Source organism: Heterodontus francisci, chromosome 21 (genome assembly GCF_036365525.1).
Source record: "Heterodontus francisci isolate sHetFra1 chromosome 21, sHetFra1.hap1, whole genome shotgun sequence".
Taxonomy (NCBI): domain Eukaryota; kingdom Metazoa; phylum Chordata; class Chondrichthyes; order Heterodontiformes; family Heterodontidae; genus Heterodontus; species Heterodontus francisci.
Genome location: NC_090391.1, coordinates 33259062 through 33286023, shown reverse-complemented (window position 1 = coordinate 33286023; position 26962 = coordinate 33259062).

Sequence of the window (26962 nt, the reverse complement as noted above, 5' to 3'; positions counted from 1 at the left end):
CTTGTCAGTGTATTCTCGAATTGATCACGCATTCAACTTTTCTCTTATCCTCAACACTTCTCCCACCAAACCTGTATCATCTGGGCATTAGTTTCACAATTAGACCGAACGGGGGAAAGAAACGATCTTTGCACAATGACTAATATTCTCAGCGCAGCCGTTAGGATGTTCTGTGACATATATGGGCAAGTTCCGTAAACTTGAAGTCATTCAAAATTCTGCTGGCCGTGTCCTCATTCACACCAAATCTCAATTACTATTCGCTGACCTACCCTGGCTCCTAGGAAACAACGCCTTGAATTTAATTTCCATATTCTTGCTTTCAAATCTCTTCATCGCCGCTCCCTGACTCTATAATCTCCCCCAGCCTCAAAACTCTCTGAGATCTCTGCACTCATCCAATTCTGACACTTGAGCATCTGCGATTTTGATCACTTCATCATTGGTGACCACATATTCAGCTGTCTGGGCCCTAAATTCTGGACGTCTCTGTCTAAACTTTTCATTGTCTCCACAGCTATTTCATCCTTCAAGATACTCCTCATAACCCACCTTTTTTTCTGGTTACCTGTTCTTGCAAGCTGGCTACCCGACACGAACCAGACCAAACCCGATGACATGTGACGGTTTCGGATTGCGTCGGGTCAATATTCTGTGTCCAGAATTCGGGCTCGAGATGGGTCGGGCTGGACTGGGCTGTTTAGCTTTGGCAGTTTTAGTGCAACTTGTCATGTCCAATTATGTGAAAATCCTAATATAAATAAATATTACCTCCTAAAACTTAGGTGTGACATTTTTAAACCAAAATTATCACTTTTATGATTAAAAGAAAAATGGTTTCAAGTCTGCAAAAGTTTGTGAATTACATTTCTAAGGCAATTGTATTTAAAATTACTTTATAGCATGAAATTAAATAACACAAATTGGAGGCTGACTTCTCTGCCCAAAGCAAACCCAGGAGCCGATTGTAAGGTCCATTCATATTTCAGTTATAGTGGCTGCCAAATTGGTATGAAATTTACTGGATAATTTGAATACCAGTTATGTGAGTTAAAATTAGCCTCCAAAGGAATACTAATGTCTCATTTTATACATTACACATGCTTAAAATATAATTTCTGAACTTGTTTGTTTGAACACTGCAAGTACAAACTTGGAAAAATAGCTGTCATGCCCTGCGCAGGCCAGCATGGTTCTAAGCATGTTGCAATGCAATTGAGCATTGTTTAGCACTTTGTTGCTGCGTATTTCCATTTGGTAGCACTGTTAACGACACCAGTAATAGGCAGGATTGGAGTAGTCCTGCTTCTTATGGACAAGACATACTTGGCCAATTTTCCACATTTCCAGCTAGATGCCTATGTAATAGCTTTGAAAGAGCTTGGTGAAGGACGTGGCTAGTTCTGAAGGACAAGTACTCTTTACTACAGCTGGACAATTTTTAGGGTCAATAGCCTTTGTTCTACTCAGCACTTTTGGCCAATTTTTGTTCTCACGTTGAGTGAATCGAATTATCTTACTTCTGGTATCTATGTTAGTCTGGACCTCAGGAGTATTCCGAAATGGATCATCTACTCGGCACTTCTGGCTTAAGTTAATTCTAAATGCTTCAGTCTTGTATTTTGCACTGCCATGCTGGTCTCCTCGATTACTGATAACTGGGATGTTTTTGGAGCCTCCAGCTCCGGTTAGTTGCTTCATGTTTCACTGCCATTCAAGACTGGATGTCGGAGGACTGCAGAAGTTTGTCCTGATCCGTTATTTGTGCAATCACATACTCCTATCCATAGCTTGTTGCTTCCACTGTTTCACAAGCATGTCGTCCTCCGCTGCATCTTCATCAGGTTAGCACCTCGTAGGTTAGCCTGGTGCTGCTCCTGGCATGCTCTCAGGAACTCCTCAATGACGCTAGGGTTGCTCCCATAGCATGAAGGTAATTATAGAGTGACGGATATGCAGGGCCATTTGGTTGCAGATTTTGTTATAATAGAATTGGGATGCAACTGATGGCCCACATTACCTCACGGATGCCAAATTTGGGCGATTATATCTGTTCTGATTATATCCCAGTTGATATAGTGGAAGTGCCACAGAACAAGATGGAGTATGTATTCAGTGTGAAGGCAGGACCTCGTCTCTACAAGGACTGTGCAGTGGTCGCTCCTACCAATAATGTCATCAAAGGATGCTTCCGGGACAGGTAGGTTGGTGAGTACGAGGTCAAGTCGTTTTATTTTTCTCGTGTGGGGTCTCTCACCACCTGTCAAAGGCCCAGTAACTCTCAACTCAATTCTGAAATTCAGATAATTTTTCCATGTTTATACCAAGGCTATCAGGAGTTGAGTCGCTGTTATGACTGAGGTGGGAGGAGTCTCCAGCTAATTCCGTCCCAATTGTGCATAGGTCACAACATACATTTAAATTTTACCACTGAAAAAAGCAGTCAATCATATACTTTACTTTTCCCCAAAATAAAGCGCACCAACCAGGTTTCTTTGCTAAAGCGCAACATTATCAGCTTAGTATAATCCAGGTTGAACCAATGATGAAGTAAAACATAGACACATCATGACATATTAAAGCCCTTTATTTATCCAAGCCCTCTCACACACACACACACACACACACACACACACACACACACACACACACACACACACACACACACACACACACACTCATACACACACTCATACACACACACGCTCATACACACGCACCCGGTGTTGTTAAGCACCCAAATGTGAATTGGCGACAGTCACTAGGATCTTCCCAGCACAGTTCCTTCCAGGCGACGTTGACGATCAGTTTGGGTAGGCCTTCCAACAGATGCAGCTGCAGAAGGCTCCGAATAAGGTCGTACAACAGGAAGCAGCAATAGGGTTTTAGTTCTCACATATTCGATGCAAGACTTCTGCAGGGTTTCTTTTCTAGAGAAAGATGAGCTGATAATCTCCTGGCAGGTCAATTAGAAAGCTATATTTTTTTGTTTCTTTTTCAACAGTTCAAATTGAAACCAAAATTTCCAGAAGTCAAGTCTCACGATGTCTACAAATCCTGGCTTGTCACTTCTTTGTAAATATCTCTTTAAGTCAAGAACAACCCATGATGGGTTATTTGCAAACAGGTTCTATCCATTAACTGCATTTCAAGACATCTGTTAACTTAAAAAATAATAACACAACGTTCAACCATCTGTTCAAGTTTCCAGATGCATTAATGTCAATGAGACAAATATAAGTCCTTAACACATATTTTACAAAAGCAACTGAAGCAATGTTGCAACCTACATGCTTCATGGAGAAAGCCTTTGTAAGTGGCGTGGTGTTGTTGGTTGAATGCACTTGCTAAAGACTGGTAGTTTCAGATTGAATATTAACAACCAAAAGAGAATTGCATAAATACCGCAAGGGAAATAAAATTCATGACAATAGAAAAGAGTAGAGCATGGAGATTAATTGAGATAATCTTCCAAAGAGCTGGAACAGTTTCTAAGTATTCAATACGTATTATACTCAATACTTCTTTGAGTGCCTCCCATCGTTTTTGAATAGTTCTTGTATTTCTAATTCTGCTCAACGCTCGGGAGATGGTTGTGTACTGGTAATGCCACTGAGTTAGTAATGCAGATAGAGTCATGGAGTCATACAGCAAGGAAACAGACTCTTCGGCCCATCGAGCCCATTCCGGCCATCACGCATCTATCTATTTTCATCCCATTTTCCAGCACTTGGCCTGCAGCCTTGTATGCTATGGCGTTTCAAGTTCTCATCCACATACTTCTTATAGGTTGTGAGGGTGCCTGCCTCTACCTTCCAGGCAGTGTGTTCCAGATTCCAACCACCCTCTGGGTGACAAAATGTTTCCTCAAACCACCGCTAACCCTCCTGCCCCTCACCTTAAAACTATGACCCCTGGTTATTGACACATCCACTAAGGGGAAAAAAAGTTTCTTCCTTTCAACCCTAACAATGCCACGAATAATTTTCTATACCTCAATCAGGTCCTGCCTCAGCCTTCTCTGCTCTAAATAAAATAATCCTTGTCTATCAGTTTTTCTTCATAGCTGAAATACTCCTGCCCAGGCAGCATCCTGGTGAATCTCCTCTGCACCCTCTCCAGTGCAATCACATCCTTCCTACAGTGTGGCAATCAGAACTGTACACAATGCTCCAGCTATGGCATAACTACCGTTTTATACAGCTCCACCATGACCACCCTGCTCTTATATTCTATGCCTAATTAATACAATTATCCCATATTCCTTCCTAACCACCTTATCTACCTGTGCTGCTGCCTTCAGTAAATTATGAATAATTACATCAAAGTCCCTCTGACCGTTTGTACTTCCGAGGATCCTGCAATCCATTTTATATTCTTCTGACTTGTTAGTCCTCCCAAAAGGCATCACCTCACACTTTTCAGGATTAAATTCCATCTGCCACTGATGTGCCTATCTTACCAGCCCATCTATATCGTCCTTTAATCTAAAGCTTTCCTTCTCACTATTTACAACACCACCAATTGCCGTGTCATCTGCGAACTTACTGAACATCTCTCCAATAAGCACGACTAAATCATTAATGTACACCACAAAGAGCAAGGGTCTCAACACCGATCCCTGCGGTACACCACTGGTCACAGGCTTCCACTCGCAAATACAACCCTCGACCATCACCCTCTACCACCTATCACTGTGCCAATTTTGGATCTAATTCGCCAAATTACCCGGGCTCCCATGGGCTCTTACCTTCTTGACCAAACTCGCATGCGGGAGCTTATTAAAAGGCTTACTGAGGTCCATGTAGACTACATCAACTGCTTTACCCTCATCGACACCTCTAGTCAACGCCTCGAAAAATTCAATCAAGTTACATAGACACGATCACCCCCTGACAAAGCAATGCTGCCTATCCCTGATTAACCCCTGCTTCTCCAAGAGGATATTAATCCTGTCCCTCACAATTTTTCCCAATAATTTTCCTACCACTAACATTAGACTCACTGGCCTGCAATAACTTGGTTTATCCCTACTACCCTTCCAGAATAATGGTACCACATTCGCTGTCCTCCAGTCCTCAGGCAACTCTCCTATGTCCAGAGAGGATTTAAAAATTTGTGTCAGATCCCCTGAAATCTCTTCCTTTGCCTCACATAGCAGCCTGGGATACATCTAATCTGGGCCTTGGGATGTATCTAGTTTTAAGCCCGCTAAAACCGCTAATACACTTTCAATGCTAATTTATTCAAGTATATCACAATCCCCCTCCCTGATCTCTGCACCTACATCGGCCTTTTGCATAGTGAACAGAGATGAAAAGCAATCATTCAAAACCTCACCTATGTTCTCCGGCTCCACACACTGGTTGCTACTTTGGTCCATAATGGGCCCCACTCTTTCTTTGGTTATCCTCTTGCCCATAATATACTTATAAAAACGCCATGGTATTTCCCTTTATCTTGTTTTCCAGTGGTTTTTCATGCCCCCTCTTCGCTCCCCTAATTACTTTTTAAAATTATGCCACGACACTTTCTATACTCCTCTAGGGTCTCCGCTGTTTTCAGCGCTCTGATTCCGTCATAGGCCTCTTTTCTTTCCCTTATCCAATCCTCTATATCCCTTGACACTCGGTGTTCCCTGCACTTATTGTTGCCACCCTTTACATTTATGGGAACATGTTGGCTCTTAACTCTCACTATTTGTTTTTTGAATCCCACTGTTCTGATGTAGACTTCCCTTCAAGTAACTGCTCCCAGTCCACTTTGGCCAGATCCTGTTTTATCATATTGAAAGCGGCTTTCCTCCAATTCAGAACCTTTATTTTCGGTCCATCTTTGTCCTTCTCCATAACTACCTTTCCGCTTATGCAGTTATGGTCACTATCCCTGAACTGCTCCCTTAAAGGCGCTTTCTCCACTTGCCCAGCTTCATTCCCTCGGATTACGTCCAGTACCGCCCTTCTCTTGTAGAACCTTCTATATACTGGCTTCAAAAGCTCTTCTGGATGTACTTTAAGAATTCCGGCCCCTTTAGGTCTTTTGCACTAATATTATCCCAGTTAATATTGATGAAGTTGAAATCCCCTACTATTATTACCCTATTACTTAAACAGCCGTCTGAAATTTGCCGACATATCTCCTGCTCTATCTCTCCCTGACAGTTTGGAGGCCTGTCGTACAATCCCAGCCAAGTGATTGCCTGTTTATAAAGGTTCTACCCATATAGCCTCATTTGAGGAACCTATTAAGATATCATCCGTCCTTACTGCTGTAATTTACTCCTTGACCAACAGTGCAATGCCACCTCCTCTTTCACCCCTCCCCTGTCACGCCTGAAGATTCAATACCCTGGAATATTGAGCTGCCAGTCCTGCCCTTCCCTCAACCATGTCACTGTGGTAGCAATAATATCATATGCTCATGTGTTAATGAGTTCACCGGCCCTACTTGTAAACTCCTTGCTGTAAAACAGATGCAATCCAGCCTTGCATTATTTGCGTGTACCTGAACAAATCTACATTTCATCTGCCTTCCAGACTGACTCAGTTTGTCTCATATATTTGTCTGTGCATCACCTCCTACTGTACTTCCACATTGTATCCCATCCTTCTGCCAAATTAGTTTAAACCCGCCCTTCCCCCGCCACCCCCTCCCATCCCCTCCCCCCCCCCCACCCCACTCACCCAACAGCACTAGCAAACCTCCCAGCAAGGATGGCCCCGTTCTTGTTCAGGTGAAACCCGTCCGACTTGTACGGGTCCCACCTCCGCAGGACACAGACCCAGTGATCTAGCAAACGAAAGCCCTCCCTCCTGAACCATCTCCTCAGCCATGCATTCATCTGCTCTGTCCTTCTATTCCTATACTCACTAGCACGTGGCACCGGCAGTAATCCATAGATTTGAGCCTTTAAGGTCCTGCTTTTTAATCCACTAGCTCACTCCCTAGATTCTTGTTGCAGGACCTCATCCCTCTTTCCATTTATGTCCTTAATACCAATGTCAACCTAACCCTTTGACTTTTCACGCTCCCCCTTCAGAATGCCCTGCAGCTGCTCCATGACATCTTTAGCCTGAGCACCAGGAAGGCAACATACCATCCTGGAGTCACGTTTGCGACACAGAAACGGCTATCTGTGCCGGTTACGATAGAATTCCCTATCAGTATAGCTTGCCCACTCTTTTTCCTTCCCTCCTCTGCAACTGAGCCACCCTTGGTGGCACAAACTTGGCTGTAACTGCATTCCCCTGAGAAGTTGTCTCCCTCAAAAGTATCCAAAGTGGACAATCTGTCAGAATGGGAGATGGACACAGGGGACTCCTGCACTATCTACCTAGTTATTCTACTGTGCCTGGCAGTCTCCGTTCCCTTTCTGCCTGAGCAGCCGTTACCAGCGGTGTGACCACCTCCCTGTAGGTGCTATCCACAATGACCACAGCCTTACGGATGCTCCAGTGTCCCCAGCCGCCGCTCCAGATCTGAAACGCGGATTTAGAGTAGCAACAGCTGGAGACACTTCCTGCACACTTTTTCGCCCTGGACACTGGAAGTGTTCCTGAATTCCTACATTGCACAACAGGAGCACTTCACGCTGCCGAGCTGCCCTGTCATAACTTACTCTTAATTTTCTCCCTTAAATTACTCAAAATTAGAGGTTATTTAGGGTCCTTGATCTCCTAAAGGAAACACTACTTACTGTTTAGAAAACTGTAGACGATAACTTTCTCTTTACTTTTGTTACTAACCCAGGTATTTAGAGTTATTCCCTAACAGCAGTTGCTCACCAAGCAATCACCTTGCAGTTTTCCTGTTCACTTTGTTTTCAAACTCTCGTTCTCTCTCTCCCGGTCCCTTTATGCTCCGGCTCCAGTCTTGCTGTTTTCCACTCTCCGAGATGCCCAGGTGAATGCCCTGGGGACGCGAGTTCGAATCCTACCACGACAGCTGGTGGAATTTAAATCCAATTAAATAATCAGAAATATAAGTGCAATCTGGAATTGAAAGCTAGTCTCAGCAATGGTGCCATGAAACTATCATCAATTTTAACAACAACCCATTTGGTTCACCAATGGCCATTAGGGAAACGGATCTAACTTCCTTACCTGGTTTGGCTGACATGTCACTCCAGACCGACAGCAATGTGGTTGACTTTTAACTTCCCTCTGAAATTACCTAGAAAGCCACTAGATTGTCAAGGGAAATTAGGGATGGGCAACAAATCGTTTCCAGCGACGCTCAAATCCCATGAAAGAATAATCTGTGTTTAAAATATTCAACCTAAATCTCATTCACCCATGCCCGCCTTAATTAAGTGTCTAGTTGAACTTTTGGATGAGATAACAGGGAATGTTGATGAAAGGAATGTGGTAGATATTGGCGCTATGGATTTTAAGAAAGTGTGCAAGAAAGTCTTCTTCCTGGGCAGTACCTCGGGAATGAGAATGCCTTTCTTCTACTCCAGAGTTGTAGGTCCTTAGCTGACTGAATAGTTGAATTCTGCATCCGCACACTCTGCCACAGTTGGGACAGGTGGTGTTTGGTGAGGCTAGAGAATGGGATGCTCGAATTTCCGAACGCTCCTTCTGCCGTTTGCACTTGGTTCGCTACCTGAGCATGTCTACGTTGTTCGACCTAGCTGGCTCCATCCTGGATACTTCCTCTCCATTTTGGGCGGTCTCAGGCAATGGTACCCACAAATCAGTGGAGATGTCACTTTTTTTTCATGCAGTATTTAAGGATATCGTTGTCGTGTTTCATCTGCTCTCCTGGTAGCCTCTTGCTGTGACGGAGCTCGGAGTAGATAGCTTGTTTGGGGAGTACTGCGTCAGGCCTCTGAACGATGTGGTTCGCCCAACATAACTGACTTACCATGACCAGTGTCTCGATGTTGAGGATGTTGACCTGAGAGAGGAGACTGCTAAAGGAGCTCCTGTCCTGGCATTGAGTTTGCAGGATCTTGCAGAGGTTCCACTGGTGATTTCTCTCCAGGGCTTTGAGATGTCTGCGTACATGAGGGGTTTCAGGGACCCCTTGTCACAGTAGTCTTTGTTTAACCAAGTGCCACATAAAAGGCTGGTTGACAAAGTTGAGGGTCAGTGTACAATTGGGTACACAAATGGTTCAACTACAGAAAACAACAAAGCGTGGTAAATAGCTGCTGATCAGACTGCCGTATGCTCGACAGTAGTGTTGTCTAACGGTTAGTGCTGGGACCTGTGTTTTTTTTTTTTTTGCTGCATATTAATCAATTAAATCTTGGAATAGAGTAGAATTTCAAAATTTGCCGATGGCGCCGAACGTTGCAGATGAAATGAACTGCAAAAGGATATAAATAGATGAGCAGTTTGAGAAGACAACTCAGAGATGGAATTTCATACAGAAAAGAGGGAGGTAATGCATTTTGGCAGAAGGTATAGGTGAGGCAATGGCGCTCTTCTAAAGAATATGCAGGAACAGAGGTACCCAGTGGTGCATGCGCATCGATCTTTGAATCTGCCAGGACACATTGAAAGAGTGGTTAACAAAGCATATGTGATCTCGGGCTTCATCAATGGCACATAGAGTACAAAAACAAGAAGCTTTGCTGGACGTTCATCAAGTTCTGGCTGGACCCCAAATAGATTATTGCATCCAACTCTGACATCACACTTCAGGAAGGATTCCTTGCCCTTTGAGAGGATGCTGAGAGAATTTACCAGAATGATTCCAGGGTTGGGGGATTTTGGTTACAAGATAATGTTCGAAAAACTAGTGACGTTCTTCTTGAAGCAGAAGACATTCAGTGGAGATATCATAAAGTTTTACAATATTATGACAGGCCGTGAGACAAACCTAATGGTACAAGGACTAGGGGACAACGATTGAAGGTTTGAGGCAAGAGATGCAGGGGGATTGTGTGGTTCTTTTAGGTCACGAATGGTACTTACCTGGAACTGGCTGCCCATGACGGTGCTGGAAGCGAAGACAATCAATTATTTCAATAGAAAATTGGATAGGCACTGCAAATAATAATGATTTAAAAATCTGCAGGTCTATGACCATTCAGCGGGAGAATGAGACTGACTGGATGGCTCCGAAGTGAGCCAGCATGGGCCGAATGGTCACCATCTTTGCTGTAAATGAATCAATGTCTCTATATCTCTAATCTTTTCCAAGGTTATCCAGAGTGCTCTGAGGACAGATACACAAATAAATAAGGAAACATAAGAAGTGACAAAAAGTTTGGTAACAGAGCGAGTTTCAATGAGGATATCAAAGGAAGAGTGGGAGATGGAGAGATAGGAAGGTCAGGCAAGTTTTCCGAGAGTTGTATTTAATCAACTAAGACATGGGTATGGATTGTGAGAGGGCAAGACTGGAGGATTATAAAATCAAACATAAAAACACTTGAATTTATATAGTGCATTTAAGATAGAAAAACGTTGAAGGACAGTTCACAAAAATATATTCAGAGGCCAGTAGATCCAAAAAAGGTATTAGGGGAGGTAACCGTAAGCTCAATCAGAGGGATGTATTGTTATCAGGAGAGGAGAGGAGAGGAGTGGTAGGTAGCGGGGTTTAAGGACATAATTCTGCAGCATAGATTTGATAACAGCAAGAAGCTAGTCGGTAGTAACTAAATGCCGATGTGGTAGATGTGGTTTGTTATATTTATAGGAACTTCCAGAAGGCATTCGACGAGAATTCACATCAGAGACACCTAAAAATAAACTACCTGGGCCTGGACGCAACCTATTGTCTAGGCTGTGGAGTTGTCCAGGAGAGAGGAGACAGAGTGGGGCCAAAGGCTATGTGCTGAAATGGTCAGTATATTATTATTGTTGTCTCCCAGTGATCTGGACTTGGGTGGCGTCTTTTCACTACATTTCTAAATGAATAGGTTAAGGGAATGAAGCGTAATCTATCTATGTTTGCTGAAGAGTGTAATTTCATTGACACAGGTAATAATGGAAATGAGAAAAAAACAGAGATATAAAGAGATGTTGATTGTTTAGGTATTAGGGGAGGTAACCGTAAAATTGGGGGAAATTGAGTTCAATGTGGGGATGTGTGAGGGCTTCCATTTTGTACTAAATAAAGATAGATCAGAGTACTTTCTTAATTGTGAGAAGCTCGGAGCTGTGGAGAAGTAGACCGATTTGCATGGCCAAGTACATAAATCACTCAGGGTAAAAGAGAAATCTTAAAACAGTTCGATAGATTTTGTGAGACAAGTGTATTAAGCGTTCCAGTAATACAACAGAAATTGTATTAGTAGGGAAAGAGGAGGTAGAAATGCATTGAAGATAAAATAAACGCGAGGCTTCGGGGAGCTCCATGCAATGTAGTTCAACAAAGAGAGCAGTGAGGAAACCTGTTCGTGCATAGGATAAAGGCAGCAGTGGTTTGGATCAAAAAGCGAATGAAAGCTGGAGGATGGGAGGTCAGTCTTGTGCCCATTGATATAGTTGAATCTGGATGTGACAAAGACATGGAAGAGTGTTTCAATATCAGTTGCGCTGAGATAAGAGTGGAGTCGCAGGTGCTGCTGAGGTGGAAGGTCCTGATCTCTATCAAGGAGTGACACATGTGTATGGAGCATCATTTGGGTACAATTCGTGTGATGAGTGTCACTTGGAGCCGGCAGCCGTCATGTGCATTGAGAGAGAGAGAGAGAGAGAGCATAGATGTCATCAGCGTACAAGTAAAATCTCAGCCCACACCTGCCGGTGAAAACTCCAATGGAAAGTTGTTATTGTGGATGAAGAGAGACATCAAAGATAATGCTGATGTGGGGTGAGGGGAGATGCCATAACTGGAGTTCCTGCATCTGATCAGATGGATAACTGTGTAAACAACGAGGGAAGTCCCACCAAGAGTAAGTAAAGTTAACCAATTTTATTTTTATTATTTTATGAGATCAGGGTGTCGCTGGCTAGGCCAGCATTTATTGCCCATGCCTAATTGTCCTTGAGAAGGTGGTGGTGAGCTGCCTTCTTGAATCGCTTCAGTCCATGAGAGGTAGGTACACCCACAGTGCTGTTAGGAAGGGAGTTCCAGGATTATGACCCAGCGAGAGTGAAGAGACGGCAATATAGTTCCAAGTCAGGATGGTGTGACCTGGAGGGGAATTTGCAGGTGGTGCTGCTCCCATGCATTTGCTGCCCTTGTCCTTCCAGGTGGTAGAGGTGGCAGGTTTCGAAGGTGCTGTCCAAGGAGCCTTGGTGCGTTGTTACAATGCATCTTGAAGATTGTACACACTACTGTCCGTCGGTGGTGGAGAGAGTGAATGTATGTGGATGGAGTGCCAATCAAGCGGGCTTTGTCCTGGATGGTGAGCTTCTAGCGTGTTGTTGGGGCTGCACCCATCCATAAAATTGGAGAGTATTTCATCAATCTCCTGACCTGTGCCATGTAGACGGAGGACAGGCTTTGAGGAGTCCAAGCCTCCGACTTGCTCTTGTAGCCACAGTATTTATATGGCTACTCCAGTACAGTTTCTGGTCAATGGTAGCCCCTAGGATGTTGATAGCGCGAGTTCCGCAATGTTACTGCCATTGAATGTCAAGGGAGATGGTTAAATTCTCTCTTGTTGGAGATGGTCATAGCCTGGCACTTGTGTGGTGCGAATGTTACTTACTACTTATCAGCCCAAGCCTGGATATTGTCCAGGTCTTGCTGCATTTCTACACAGACTGCTTCAGTATCTGAGGATTTGCGAATGGTGCTGAACATTGTGCAATCATCAGCGAACAACCCAACTTCTGACCTTATCATGGAAGGAAGGTCATTGATGAAGCATCTGAAGACGGTTGGGCCGAAGACACTACCCTGACGAACTCCTGCAGTGATGTCCTGGAGGTCAGATAAATGGTCTCCAACGACCACAGCCATCTTCCTTTGCGTTAGGAATGATTCGAACCAGCGGAGTGTTTTCCCTCTGATTCCCATTTACGACAATTTTGCTCGGGCTCCTTGATGCCATACTCGGTCAAATGCTGACGTGATGTCAAAGGCAGTCACTCTCCAATACATGTTTTGTCAGTGGCCGATGGGCTGAGACAGAGCTTGAGGCCGTCATGTTGGCGAGGCAAATGCAGGCATCTTTTATGATGGAGGGGATATGGGATCAGAAGCTCAGATCGGAAGGATGAATAGGGTAAAGGTAAAAAAAAATGTATGGGGCCTGAGACAACAGCTATGAAGGGGAATGGGGTCGGTGAGTTTATGGTGGAGCAAAAGATGATTGTTTTGGTCTTTTGTACGTTTTATTGGAGAAAAACATAGCTCACACGAAGCAAACGGTTGTCGTCTTATCACTCAAAGGCAGTGGAGGGTCGAGAGTGATGGTGGAGAGCTGGAGTTGTCTGTTGCCAACACACATGTGGAAGATGACCCGGTTCATGGCGTTGTTGATGCCATTGGGAAGAATGTAGAAGTGGAAGAGGAAGATGTAAAAATCGCAACTTCATGGACTGTTGATTGAACAGTGTTTGTAGTGAGAGCAATGGCCCTTGCTGGAGATGCTTTGGTTGTGATCTGATCGGTTAGATAGGAACCAAGCAAGGGCAGTCCTTCCATAAGCGGCCAATGTCGGAGGCATGGAACATTCACGGGTTAGTTTTGATGTAGTTTTGCAGGAGTGTGGTGATGGTGGTGGCTTCGGTCATGAACAGATATTAGCTGAGTATTATAATTTTAAATGTAAGGTGTTTGGTGGATTGAGATCTCAGCGAAGTCAGTGAATGCGACGGTGTTGGGCGAGCTTTACTTGTTGAGGGCTGGGGTTGTACAGCACCGTGTTGGATGGAAGGAAGTTTGAGGTCGGGGTGCCAGTCAGGAGAGAGCCAGAGGGATATTGTCAGGAAGTGGCACAGTTCTAATTTTGCAGAAGCCACTGTAGAATAAACCGCTAAACATGTGCAATTAAAATAACAGAGAGAGGAGTGTTATTCACCCAGTGAAGCCTACATTAAATTATCAGCTGCAATTCTGCACATGAATTAAACTGTCCCTTCGTAACATTTCTCATTTTAAATGTTTATATCCTTGGATTCAGTGTATACTGAAGAGACATCGGTGACATTTCTAAGTGAATTGTTATGATTGAATATTATGATTGCAATTATTTTAAACCAGTAAAAAACGCTCTGCATTATTATGAGATCAATCTTGTTTGATTTCCGTTTTCAGCAGATGTCTGATTAAGATAATTTTCTGGATTTTGAGATGTTTGTTTTGTATGAACAATTTTATTTACAATGCAGTCAAAGTTACTGACGTAATGTGTTTGTTCAATTTACTGCCACTAATATCAATGATCTGGGGTGTAGCCATGTCAGTGGAGACCTATCCCCTGTATAAATCACTGTCTATTAGAATGGATCAGCTGAGAGTGAGTGCCGGAGATGTGAGTTTCAGACCAACACAAGTCAGTCCTTCGCACAGAAGCTAAATATCCAGCAATGTATAAGATCGAACGTATTTACTATCCAATTCTAGCAACCTTTGGAGTTTCCGGTAAGCTGCATTTTTATCCAGCTGTTAATGGTATAAATTAGTATTCATTTTACTGACGTACCTGAAAGTGCTTTACTCGCTGTCTGTATCACACAATCGTCTGTTCAGTTTGATCAGTTGAATGATGGATTGTCCTCAGTCTCTGTTCATTTGGTCCTGTCGCTGCAGCACAATAACTTTGATTTCATATGGCCATTCTTTGCTTTATTACTCGTTTATTGTCTTCACTGAATGTATTGGTGGATGATGGAATATCCTCGGATTCTGAATATACGGGCTTGTATGAGTTTATTTATGTCTGTCATGATTTTATTAACCGAACACTAGAGTTTTGTTAGGTTAATTTGAAAATTATTGTTGTGAAATCAGGTGCGAGGGTTATGTACATAATAATATAAGCAATAGGAGAAGGTGCAGGCCATTCGGCCCCTCGAGTTTCTTCTGCCTTTCTATACAATCATTCCTGATCTGATTTATTTCATTTTAGAGACACAGAACTGAAACAGGCCTTTCGGCCCACCGAGTCTGTGCCGATCAAGAATCACCCATTTATACGAACACCACAGGAATCCCATATTCCCGACCACCTACCTGCACTAGGGGCAATTTACAATGGCCAATTTACCGATCACCTGCAAGCCTTTGGCGGTGGGAGGAAATCGGTGCACCTGGTGAAAACCCACGCGGTCACAGGGAGAACTTGCTAACTCCGCACAGACAGTACCCAGAATTGAACCCGGGACCCTGGAGCTGTGAGACTGCGGTGCTAACCATTGTGCCACTGTGCCGCCCATCTTGGCCGTCAATGCCCTTTCCCGCTTCCTTGCCATCACCATTGAATTCACTATATTTCAAAATATTCTCTATCATAGACTGACTATAATCAATGGCTCAGCCGCCAGAGCTCTCTGGACCCGAGACATTCCAAAGATTCATTACCCATTTAAAAAATAAATATATCCTCATCTACTTCTATGCCATTTCCCCCTAGTTATGGATTCCCCCTCGAGGGGAATCTTCCTCTCACCATCCCCCTATTAAGCTCCCTCAGAATTTAACATGTTTCAATACTTCTCTACTTCGAAACACGAAAGAGGATCTGCCCAACCTGTTCAACCTTTCCTCACAAGGCAGGCCCTTCATTCCAGGAGTCAAATCGTGAAACTTCTCTGAACTGCTCTCAATGCAAAACTGTACACAACAATCTTGATGTGGTCCAAGCAATGTTTAAGAACAATTACCATGCTATCAGGAGTTGTTAATATATTCATTTGTAGAACAAACCTGTCTTGTAACATTACTTCATAAAACGAATTTTGGTAATTGATAATGACACAACTCACAGTCTCAGTGTTACAAGGAGGCCTTTGTTACAGTGTTACAGTTTCCTCCATCCCCAACATCATGTGTCAGTTTCACTGGGGTTTCAGTATTTTAATTGGTCATCACTGTTGTTGCATTATTTCCTTGTGTGAATCTAACGCTGCTACAAAAGTCTGGCAGCTGAACTGAGTTTGCTGCTGACACTTTGGCATCTCCTTCGCTGATTCACTGCGGATGAACTTACGAACTTCACTTGACTTCACTGTCATAGTAAAAATTTTCATTTTATGTTTTATCACTGTGCGTTGTATCTGTTAGCATCCCGAAACCTTCTCGCTATTTGCAGATTATAGAACGCAGCGTTGTTGTTATTTGTTTATTGAAGCAGCCCACAGACTTACTGTGAGCTTTAAAATTACAACTGAAAGAATTAAAATTATTGTGAAATAAAAACAGAAAGTGCTCGGAATACTCAGCAGGTCGGGCAGCATCTGTGGAGAGAGAAGCAGAGTTACCATTTCAGGGCTGTGGCCCCTCATCAGAACTGGCAAAGGTTGGAACGGAATTAGGTTTTAAGGAAGTGAAGGGGGCCGAGTGTGGTTTGGTGTGGAAAAGAACCAAAGGGAATGTGTGTGATAGGGCAGAGGGCAGGAGAAAATAACAAAGTTTTCCTGAGACAACAGCAAAGAGGGTGTTAATGCTTCTGTTGAAAGACACAACATTAGTCCACAGCGTGTTGATAGGAGAATAATGAGAAACTCTGGCTGCATGAAGAACAGACAAATGGTTAAAAAATACAATACAATAAAAAAAATTAAAATATAAAGACAAAAAAGGACCGTCGTGCTTTGAAATTATTGAAGTCAGTGCTCACTCCGCAAGGCAGTAGACTTATCAGGTGCTGCTCCTCAAGCTTGCATTGATGTTCACTGGAACACTGCGTCAGGCCAAGGACGGAAATGTGGGCATGTGAGCTGGGGTTGGGTGCTGAAATGGCAAGCGACCAGAAGATCGGGGTCATGCTTTCGGACTGAGTGGAAGTGTTCTACAAAGCGGTCACTCAATCTCCTTTTTGTCACTCAATATAGAGACAACGCCATTATGTCGAACAAGCAGTGGTGTATTGTCGTTAAACCAAGCATTCGAATCTGATAAACCAAGCGTTCGAATCACCCGCAGCAGAAAGTGGAATTTGATTTAATTTCGTAAATCTGGAATGGAATGTTGATCTAATAATGATCATGAAACCATTGCCGATTGTTGCAGAAAAACCCATCTGGTTCATTAATGCCCTTTCAGGAATCAAATCTGCGGTCTTTGTGCTGGTATGTGACTCCAGACCCACAGCAAGATGGTTGACATCCGAAATAGCCTAACAAGCCACTCAGTTGTATATAACTGCTAAGCAATCAATAAGAATAAAACTGGACAGAGACAAAAAACATCTCCAACAAGAGAGAATCTAGCCGTCTTTGCTTGACATTCAGTGGCGTTACCAACGCTGAGTGCTCCGCGATCAACATCCTGGGGGTTACCAGAAACAGAACTGGGGTAGCCGTTATGTTTCATGTTTCAATAATTCACTCATACTTCTTAAATTTCAAGTGTCCCGGCCCAGCCTGCTCAACCATTCCTCACAACGAAGTCCCTTCACCCCAGAAATCAGCACAATAAACCTTCTCTGAACTGTCCTCAATGCGTATATGTTGCTCCTCAAATGAGACACAAATTGCTCACCAGCTTTCTCAGAACATTTTCACGTTGTGGAACTAGCCTGTCCTGTAATATTACTTCATAAATCTATTTTTGGTGACTGATAACGACACAATTCACAACCTGGCAGGCACCGGTGATGGGGCAGAAGGGTGTGTGATGAATGCAAGAGGGTGGGCTTTTCAAAGTGGTGGGTTGTTTTCTGATGGTCCCCTCTGTGGGCCACAGATTGCCCACGGAGGCGGTTCCCCAAGCCCACAGGGAGGACACTTCATTTTACTCGGCTTAAATCCAGTAGCGGCAGAAAGATGCCCTTAAGCAGATAATCATAGGCCTCGAACGGCCCTCAATTGGCCTCTGGGCTGGAAGGCTTTTCCACTCACAATTTGTTGCAGTGCAATGGAAAGATGATGGGCCATCCCTCCCCGGCCAGCCAGCACACATCTATGAGACACACGCCTCCTAGCCCATCTCTGGGAGTGGGGTGGCATTAAATCCAGGCCTAGGATTCATCACACTTCCCCCTTGGGAAAAAGAATGCCTTATGGCAAATAAGGATTTCGTTCAAACAGTTAGAAAATACAGTAAGTTCTTAATACTGTAAACATTCTTTTAGAAATAACCTATTGTGTACTGCAGAGGTGACACTTTCCTTTGCAAACATGAAACACATACCATATTTTACTAACACTCTTTACTATTTAGCTGACAGTGGCTGCTCGCCTCTTCTATGTTCAAATGTCCTCTGGTGTCGGTATCAAATTTTGCCCACATAGAAAACTTCGACCTCACACGCCTCTGTGACAAAAATACACGATGCGCCGTAGACGTATGAGATCAACAGTTTGTGGATGACTGCAGTTTCATTGCCCACACTGATCCAGCTTTCAAAGTCACTCTTGATGTCTTCAATTCTACTTGGAGTGGACTTGAATGTTCATTAATGTTGTCAAAGCAAAACTGATATATCAACCTATTTCTGGTTATCCAAATATTCCATATCCGATATATGTTGAAGGAAAGACTCTGGAAAACGTTGAAAACTTCACATAACTTGGCAGCTACTTCTATCAAAAGGCCACCATTGATGGGGAGATCCGACACAGGATCAGCTGTGCCAGCTCAGAGATCTATAAACGACAGCAGCGAGTGTTTGACAACATAGACTTCTGCCAGTCAACAAAGGTCCTAGTGTACAAGCAGTTGTCTTCACAATGCTTCTGTTCTGCAGTGAGACCTGAACTGTGTATCAGCGATACATAAAAGTGCTGGAGAAATTTCATCAGCAATGCCTCTGCTGATTAACGAGAAGGACCATAGAAAACACACTAGTTTCCTTTTTGAAACCAGCTCCACAAGCATTCACACGAATTGCCTTAAAAAACAACTTCGATGGACAGGATACTCTGTTTGGATGATCAAAAACCGTCTCCCCCGCCAGGTCCTGTTTTCCCAATTCTCAAATGGTCAATGTTACAGGAAAGGATAAAGGAAATGTTTACAAGACACTCTGAAGATCTCTCTGAAGCGCGGCAGCATTGACATTGATGACGGGAGGTGCTCAAAACGGTGGCAATTTGCCCTTCATGCTTTGAGCCCAATCGCCTTAGTGAGGAGGCAGAGTGACAGGAGAGAAGAAAGGAAAATGAAGAAAATCTCAGACTCAGGATCTCAGTACATCGTGCGAAGTCTGGTCCCATGTGCCCAAAAGATCTGTGGGTCGTGAATCGGCTGTTCAGTCACATGAATACCCATGGCAGCAACTTGCCAATCAGTTTATATTTTAGAAAATTTACCAATAATAAAAAGTTAAGTTTAATAGGATTCAGACATGGTAACATTCTAACATTTCAGAGCTTTCCTTCAGACCTGCACCTTCTCTTTGAATTCTGGTCAGAGCATCAGCAATGACATTGCTTTTCCCTGGAAGATGTACAATGTCCAGTGCAAATGGCTGTAAAACATTGTCCACTGAAACAACCTGACTTTCTCTGTTCTGCTTTTTCTGAAGAAAAACGAGTTAGTCCTGATCCTTTTTAAGTAATATTTCCCCGTGAATATTGGTTACATCTGCAGTAAACTGTTGTAAAGCCCGTACAAGATGACAACACTGGTGAAACCCCAAAACAGAAGCTGGTGAAAATTGATTCAAATTCGATTAATTAATAAAATCAATTAAATAATAAAAATTCAATTTGGAATTGTAGGCTATTCTCAGTAATGGTGCCATGAAAACTTACATCGGGTGTCGCAAAATCCTACCAACTTGACCAATGCCATTCAGGGAAGGAAATATACTTGTCTGCTCTGCATGTGACTCCAGACCAACAGCAATACTGTTAACCGATAACTGCCCTCTGAAATGGACTCGCAGAAAGTCAGTTGTCAAGGGCAATTAGAGATGGGCAGTAAATGCTGGCTGTGCCAATGACGCCCACTTCCCAATCCTGCAACATCAACTCTTATGCATTGAGGAAAACAGTCTTTACTTCGTTCTCATCATCTGAAGGGGATGCGTACACCTCCATAGCTTTCCTTTTGAAAAGAGTCTCCAGGAGTTTGTCTAAGATGATTTGGGCCATTCCATATTGTGGCAGTTTTTCAAATGACACAATGTAAACTTCTACTCACTCATCACTTAATTTAGGTACCAATTAGATATACTTTGCCAAATCAAAGCTACGAGGAATTTCCCTTTGGTTAAACTTATCCTTCACCTCCAAATCACGTTCTTCAGCTTTGAGCCTTCCATTCTCAATTCAAGATTTAATGCAAATTAAACATGAGCAACAATTAAATCTCATTCTATGCTTGTACATCTAAAAAGTTACAAGTTAATTAGCATATGTAACAACAATAGTAAGGACTAATCCTCTGAACAGGATTATCAATAAGATGGTGCCAAACGGTTCCACACTACAAGAAAGTCACGAATTTTCTCTAATAACTTTCCACGTCCTAACCTCCAAGATGCAGAGATAGATGCAGTGAATGAGTGTTTCAGTGTCAGATGGACCGAGGCAGTGAGAGAAGCTGGCAATGTTAGGCAGGCGGAAATTGATATCTTGTATGATTGAGATCTGAGGGTCAGGTCAGAGAACAAGAGGATGAACTTTAAAATATATATATATTCAGCCTGACACAACAGTTCGCATGGGGAATGGAATAACTGAAATGAGCATGGAATTGTGGTGGAGCGAAAGATGATTGATTTAGTATTTCATATAGTTACTTGGATAAAATTGCAGCTCCTGCTAAACAGACAGTTGGAGTCTGGTCACACAGAGGCAGTGGAGGTCCGAGAGAGATGGACGAGAGCTGGACCAGGGTACTGTCAGGACACACATGGAAGGTGACCCCGTGTCTGTATGTGCTGTTGACATTGGGAAGCATGTAGATGTGGAAGAGCAGGAGGCAAAATCGGAAGTTCAGGCACAGGCGAATTAATAGTGCTGGTAGGTGGAGAGAATTCATTGCAGGAGAATGTGTGACTATTATCGTATTGGTAAGACAGGAACCAAAAAAGGGCAGTCCCACCTAATGTGCACAATGTCAGAGGTATGGAGAGATCATGGGAGAGGTTTGATGCAGGTTTTAATCTGAGGACGAGAATTTCACATTTAAGCCGTTGAGCAATTTGCAAGCTAATGCGGGTCAGTGAAAACCAATGCGTTGTGCGAATTTCTGGACCTTTTGGGGAATGGAGATGCACGGTAGCGTTTTTGACTGAAGGAAGGTGGAGGTTAGGTTGCCAGTGAGGAGTGAATTGGAGTAATATTGTCAGGAAATGGTCCAGTTCTTATTTTACTGGAGCATTTAACCACTGTAGAATGAACTGATAAATATTTGCAATAAAATAACAGAGAGGAATGTCAATGGAGCATGCTCAGAGTCTGTCCCCTAATATCACCCATAGTAAGTTCTCAGCTGTAATCCTGAACATGGATTTAACTGTCCTCGTGTCAAAGTTTACATTTTAACTCCTTGTGTCCCTAGATTCAGTGTATAATGTGGAGAAACCCGTAGCATTTATTCATGAATCATTGGGAGTGAACATTGTCATTTCAATTACATGACGCCTGCATGTGAAGCTGTTCATTATTGTCAGATCTGCCTTGTAGGATTACGTTTTTCAGCCTTATCCCCAAGAGAGATCTGATTATGATATTTTGCTGGACTTAGAGATATTTATTTTGTAGGCACCATTTTAATTACATCGCAGACAAGGCAGCTGATGTTATGTGCTTGTTCAAGTGATTGTCACTAATAGCAATGATCAGGGGTATAACCATGTCAGTAGAGACTTGTCCCCTGTATAAATCAGGGCCTATTAGTATGTACCAGCTCCAAGCGACTACCAGAGCTTTGGAAATCAGAACAACATCAGTTGCTGCATCTCACAGAAATTGTATATCCAGTAATATATCAGATTGAGGATATTTACTATCCATTTCTTGCGACCATTGGAGTTCCCGGTAAGCTGCTGTCTCCAGCTGTTAATGTTGCAAACCAATATTACATCGACTGCTATATTTGATAATGTTTTCCTTGCTGAATGGTTTACACAGTCGTCTGTTCAGTTCGGTCAGTTGAATGATGGACTGTCTGAAGACTCTGCAAATTTTGTGCTGTAGCTGAGGCATAATGACTGTGATGATCTTTGTTCATCAAATCCTTGCATTAGTATTGGATTATCCAATATACCGAATTTCTTGCCCTTTGTTGGAATGTCTTTGGATTCTACATGTTCGGGCTTGTATGAGTTCTTTTATCTGTAATGATTTTTGTTGATCTATCCCTGAGAACGAGATGAGATTAATATTTCAAATGGATGTATTGGGATCAGGTGATCGGGCTAAGTACGTAAGAATATAAGGAATAGGAACAGGCGTCGGCCATTTGGCGCCTCGATCCTGCTCCACAATACATTAAGAAGATTTGTGATTTGATTTCAGTCTCAAAACCATTTTCTCGCTTGTTCCCCATAACCCTTGACTAGCCTATAGTTCAAAAATCTCTCTATCTTAGCCTTGAATATAATCAATGACTCCGCCTGCAAAGCTCTCTGGGGTCGAGAATTCCAAAGGTTCATGACTCTCACAGAAAATGAATTCCTCCTCAGCTCCACTTGAAATATGCATCTTTTGCCCCCTAGTTCTAGATTCCCCCTCGAGGAGAAACATCCTCTCACCATCCTTCTGTGAAGCTTCCTCGGAATTCTATATTTCAATATTTGTCCCATACTTCTAAACTCTGAAGTATATTGGCCGAAACTATTCAACCTTTCCTCGCACGAAAGCCCCTAGAACACCAGGAGTCATCGGAAAGAACCTTCTCTGAACCTCCCTCAATGCATGTATATTCGTTCTTAAATAAGGAGAACAGAACTGTGCACAGTAATCTCGGTGTGTTTCCTTCAAAGGTTCTAAGAGCAGTTATCAGAGGATCAGGTGTTGTGGAACTAACCTGAGAAGTGATATTGCTTCATAAATCGAATTTTGGTGATTTATAATGAGGCAGTTCAGTGTCCTGGTTCCACAACATTAAGGGCTGGGTTTTAAAGGGTCCCCAACGCTGAGAACAGTAGATGGGGGGAAGGGGGCATGAAGATCGCACCAGATCGCACCACCCCGCAGCCGGTATGACCCTTCCCAATCTCAGCGGCTGCAGCTTCATAATATGCAAATATGTACCTTTCTTTCATTTATGTGCAGGCCGCAGCGATTCTGCCAGCAGGTTTGGCTCGTCATTGGGGCGGTTGGTAATGCCGCAACTTCCAATCCCCGTTCGGGGAAACGAGGCGCGACACATGTGGGGAGGGGTGGATCATTTTCCTAGTGCGGCGGGGGTGAGGGTGGGAGCGGGGTTACAATGCTGCAGATTGGGCGAAGTGGTAATGGGAAGGTGTAAAGGTCAAAGGTTCCGAAATTTGGGGGAGGCAGGTGGAAGGTCAAATATTAAGAGAAGGTATTTGGGGGGGCGGGGGTAGAGGGTAATGGGACAAAGGGCAGGAATGATGTGTAATTCCATTAGGGGTGGTGGGAGAGGGCATGGAAATGTTTTCTTATTCAATTTTCTAAACGTTAAATTAACGGTGCCTCTGAAAGTTTAAGTGATCATTCAGGGCTTTAAAAACGACGCCGGCGCCTGGGCATTGCTGCCGGATGCCGTTCCCAGTGACTGCTCTCCCGTTATCTGCGCGTTATCGGGAGTTGCGGTGCAACTTCCAAGGCCATGCTAATGAGCCGCCGCATTTGGAATCAGCGATGCTTCGTGACTTGGTGCCAGATGTGCGGGCTGCAAATTTTATTGGTTATCACATTTCTGAAGTATTTCCTTGCGGGAATCTGACGCTACTTCAGAGGTCTGGCAACTGAACTGAGCTGGCTTCTCATCCTTTAGCATTTCCTTCTCTGATTTACGACGGTTCTATTCATTTAATATCAGAGGAATTCATTGTAAATGTGTTGATTTTATGCTGTATCAGTTTAGACTGGATTTGTTGGAATCATGAGCCCTTCTAGTTAGTTGCAGATTATAAATCGCAGGGTTGATGTTGTAGTTTTGTTGACTGAACAAACCAACAATCTTGCTCTGGACTTTAAAACTGCAGGTGACGAAATTTCAAATAACGTGGATTCTGTCTGGAAGAGGCACTAAATTTTATTTATTCTATGTATTGTAGATAGAGTTAATCCTGTGCTGGCGGGACTGATGTATGGGGAGAGATTGAGTCGCTTCGGTTTATATTCGCTGGAGTTCAGATGAGTGAGAGGGGTTCTCTCAGAAATCTATAAAATTCTGACAGTACTTGGCAGGGTCGATGCAGGAAAGATGTTCCCGATGGTGGGGGAGTCCAGAACCAGGGGTCATAGTTTAAGGATACGGGGTAAACCTTTCAGGACTGAGATGAGGAGAAATTACTTCTCACAGAGTGGTGAGCCTATGGAATTCGCGACTACAGTAAGCTGTAAACGCCATTTAAAGAATATGTTGTGACTGTGGAGTGGTTGGACTGAATTAACAGTGCAAGCCTCTAGACTCGGTCGTAACAATAAGTATGAAGCACAACTTGGGATCCGAATGTGTGCTGAGGGTCACTTGAGAAAGCAGCCTTCATGTGGATTGAAATGGGTACTTGGGATACAGTTTCTGGATCGGAATAATGCTGTGTCCTGGCAATGTAAGATAAACGAAAATTGTGATCCACACAGAGACATTGTGTTGCATATGTAAGTAAAAGCAAAATACTGCAGATGCTGGAAATCTGAAATTAAAACAGAAAGTGCTCTAAACACACAGAAGATCTGTCAGCATCTGGAGAGTGAGAAAAAAAGTTAACGTTTCAGATCCGTGACCTTTCATCAGAACATTCTGAGCTGTATTCATGCTGGATTGTGGAGGGTGGTTTACCTAAATAATCATGTTGAGTGAACATGTGGAGGCTTGGATAATCTGGAGAAGTGATTGGAGAGCATACGAGCTGTGGATAGATAAAGTTGACTGAGATAGAGAGCAAACGAGAAGGAATATGGAGAATGAAACAGACAGAGAGACAGGATCGAAGGAGAAAGCTAGGGAGAGAAGCCATAGTGTGAATAATAGACAAAGATGAAATGCTGAACTTTCCAGAACAATGACAGTGAAACTGTGCATTGAAGGTATGATGAGCATTTTACCAGATTGGGTGAGTTTTACTGCTGGACTCGCTCCCTATGCGTTTAACCGTGTCATATCCTCAACCTCTTTGAGTGAATGTTCCTCTTCATTATTTCTGAACTGAGTAAATAACTGAGTGGAACCAGTTATTTACTGACTGCATTCCTTGCTTTACTTTGTTTACTTTCCAAACCCTTCAGGACCCGCCTCCCTTCCAGTCCCCAAATGACCTTTTCTCTCTCTCCCTCCAATCTACTCACTTTTTCAGCCTCCATCGGCCTCTTCCTCCTGATCTGAAGTCACCGCAGCGGCTTCCGACCTTTTTACGTTTTGAGACAGCCCCTGCTCTCTCTCTTACCCATTAAAGCAAAAAGGCCCCCCTTTACCCTCACTATCTCGGCCATTGATCTGGAGGCTAAACTAGATTTAAACCATTGGATTGCTTGTTTGAAAACCCCCATCTCCCTTCCGCACTGACACGACGGCCTCACTGTATCCAGTGATCATTATATTTCACCTTTATTTTTACAAATCAATTTCTCAATGAATAATTTATATTGTATTCAAAACCATTCTCTTCAGAAAGTTCTGGATGCTGCAACAAGGCTGTAAATTTCACCCCAGATCCTGTCAAACTGCTATTTTAGTTTGAGGTCTGATCAGTAATTTTTCTGCTTCCCTTTTTATCTCTTTCAGTTAACCTGGTGGCGATTCTGATTCTGTCCCGAGGAAAGTGTGGTCTCTCCAAATGTATCACTCGCTACATGGTGGGAATGGCAGTGGCTGATCTCCTGGTCGTCATCACAGATCCCATATTGAGGTGGATTCCGTTGATCTATTTCCCAGATTCATTCCTGTCCATTACTTCCATTTGCAGTTCAGTTAATTTCCTGATTTTTGCAAGCACAATGATCTCTGTCTGGCTGACAGTTGCTTTCACCTTTGATCGATTTGTAACCATTTGTGATGAGAAGCTGAAGACAAAATATTGCACTGAGAGAACAGCGGCTGTTGTTATTGGAACAGTGAGTGTGCTGTGCTCTTTAGAATGTGTTCCCTGGTACTTTATGTATGAACCGGAATATATAATTGATAATGTTCCCTGGTACTGTATCCCGAAACAGAGCTTCTATAATTCCCCCAATGGACTGCGTTTGAGTTGCTTCACCGCATTTTAAATCCTTGTATCCCGTTCTTTATGATGTTGCTGCTCAATGCTCTGACGGCCAGACGTATTTTAACGGCCAGTAGACTCCGCAGGGGACTCTGGGGCCTCAGCAGTGGAGAGAATCGCAATGACCCAGAGATGAAGAATCGAAAAAAATCCATCATTTTACTGTTTAGTATATCTGGCAGTTTTATAGTGTTATGGGTGACGCAGGTTGTCGTTTACATCTATCACCGAATTACAAAGCTATATACTTCCTCCACCAACGACCCTCTCTATATCACAGGGGAAACAGCAGCAATGCTGCAGCTTCTCAGCTCCTGCACCAACACGTGCATTTACGTTGTCACACAAAGTAAATTCAGAGAGGAGCTGAAGAAGGTCGTGCAATACCTACTCAATGTAATTGCTAAATTAGTTAAATCATAGAAAAGTGAATGTTTCCATGTTCTAGCACTAAAATCCGTTCCAGATTCCACAGCCTAAACTCACGACATGGTGGAAAACTTTCTATTCAATGCACAGAACGCTGAGATGATTGTAAACTTGATTTTGTAATATTTTATTCAACGACGGACCTAATGATGCTGGTTATCTTTG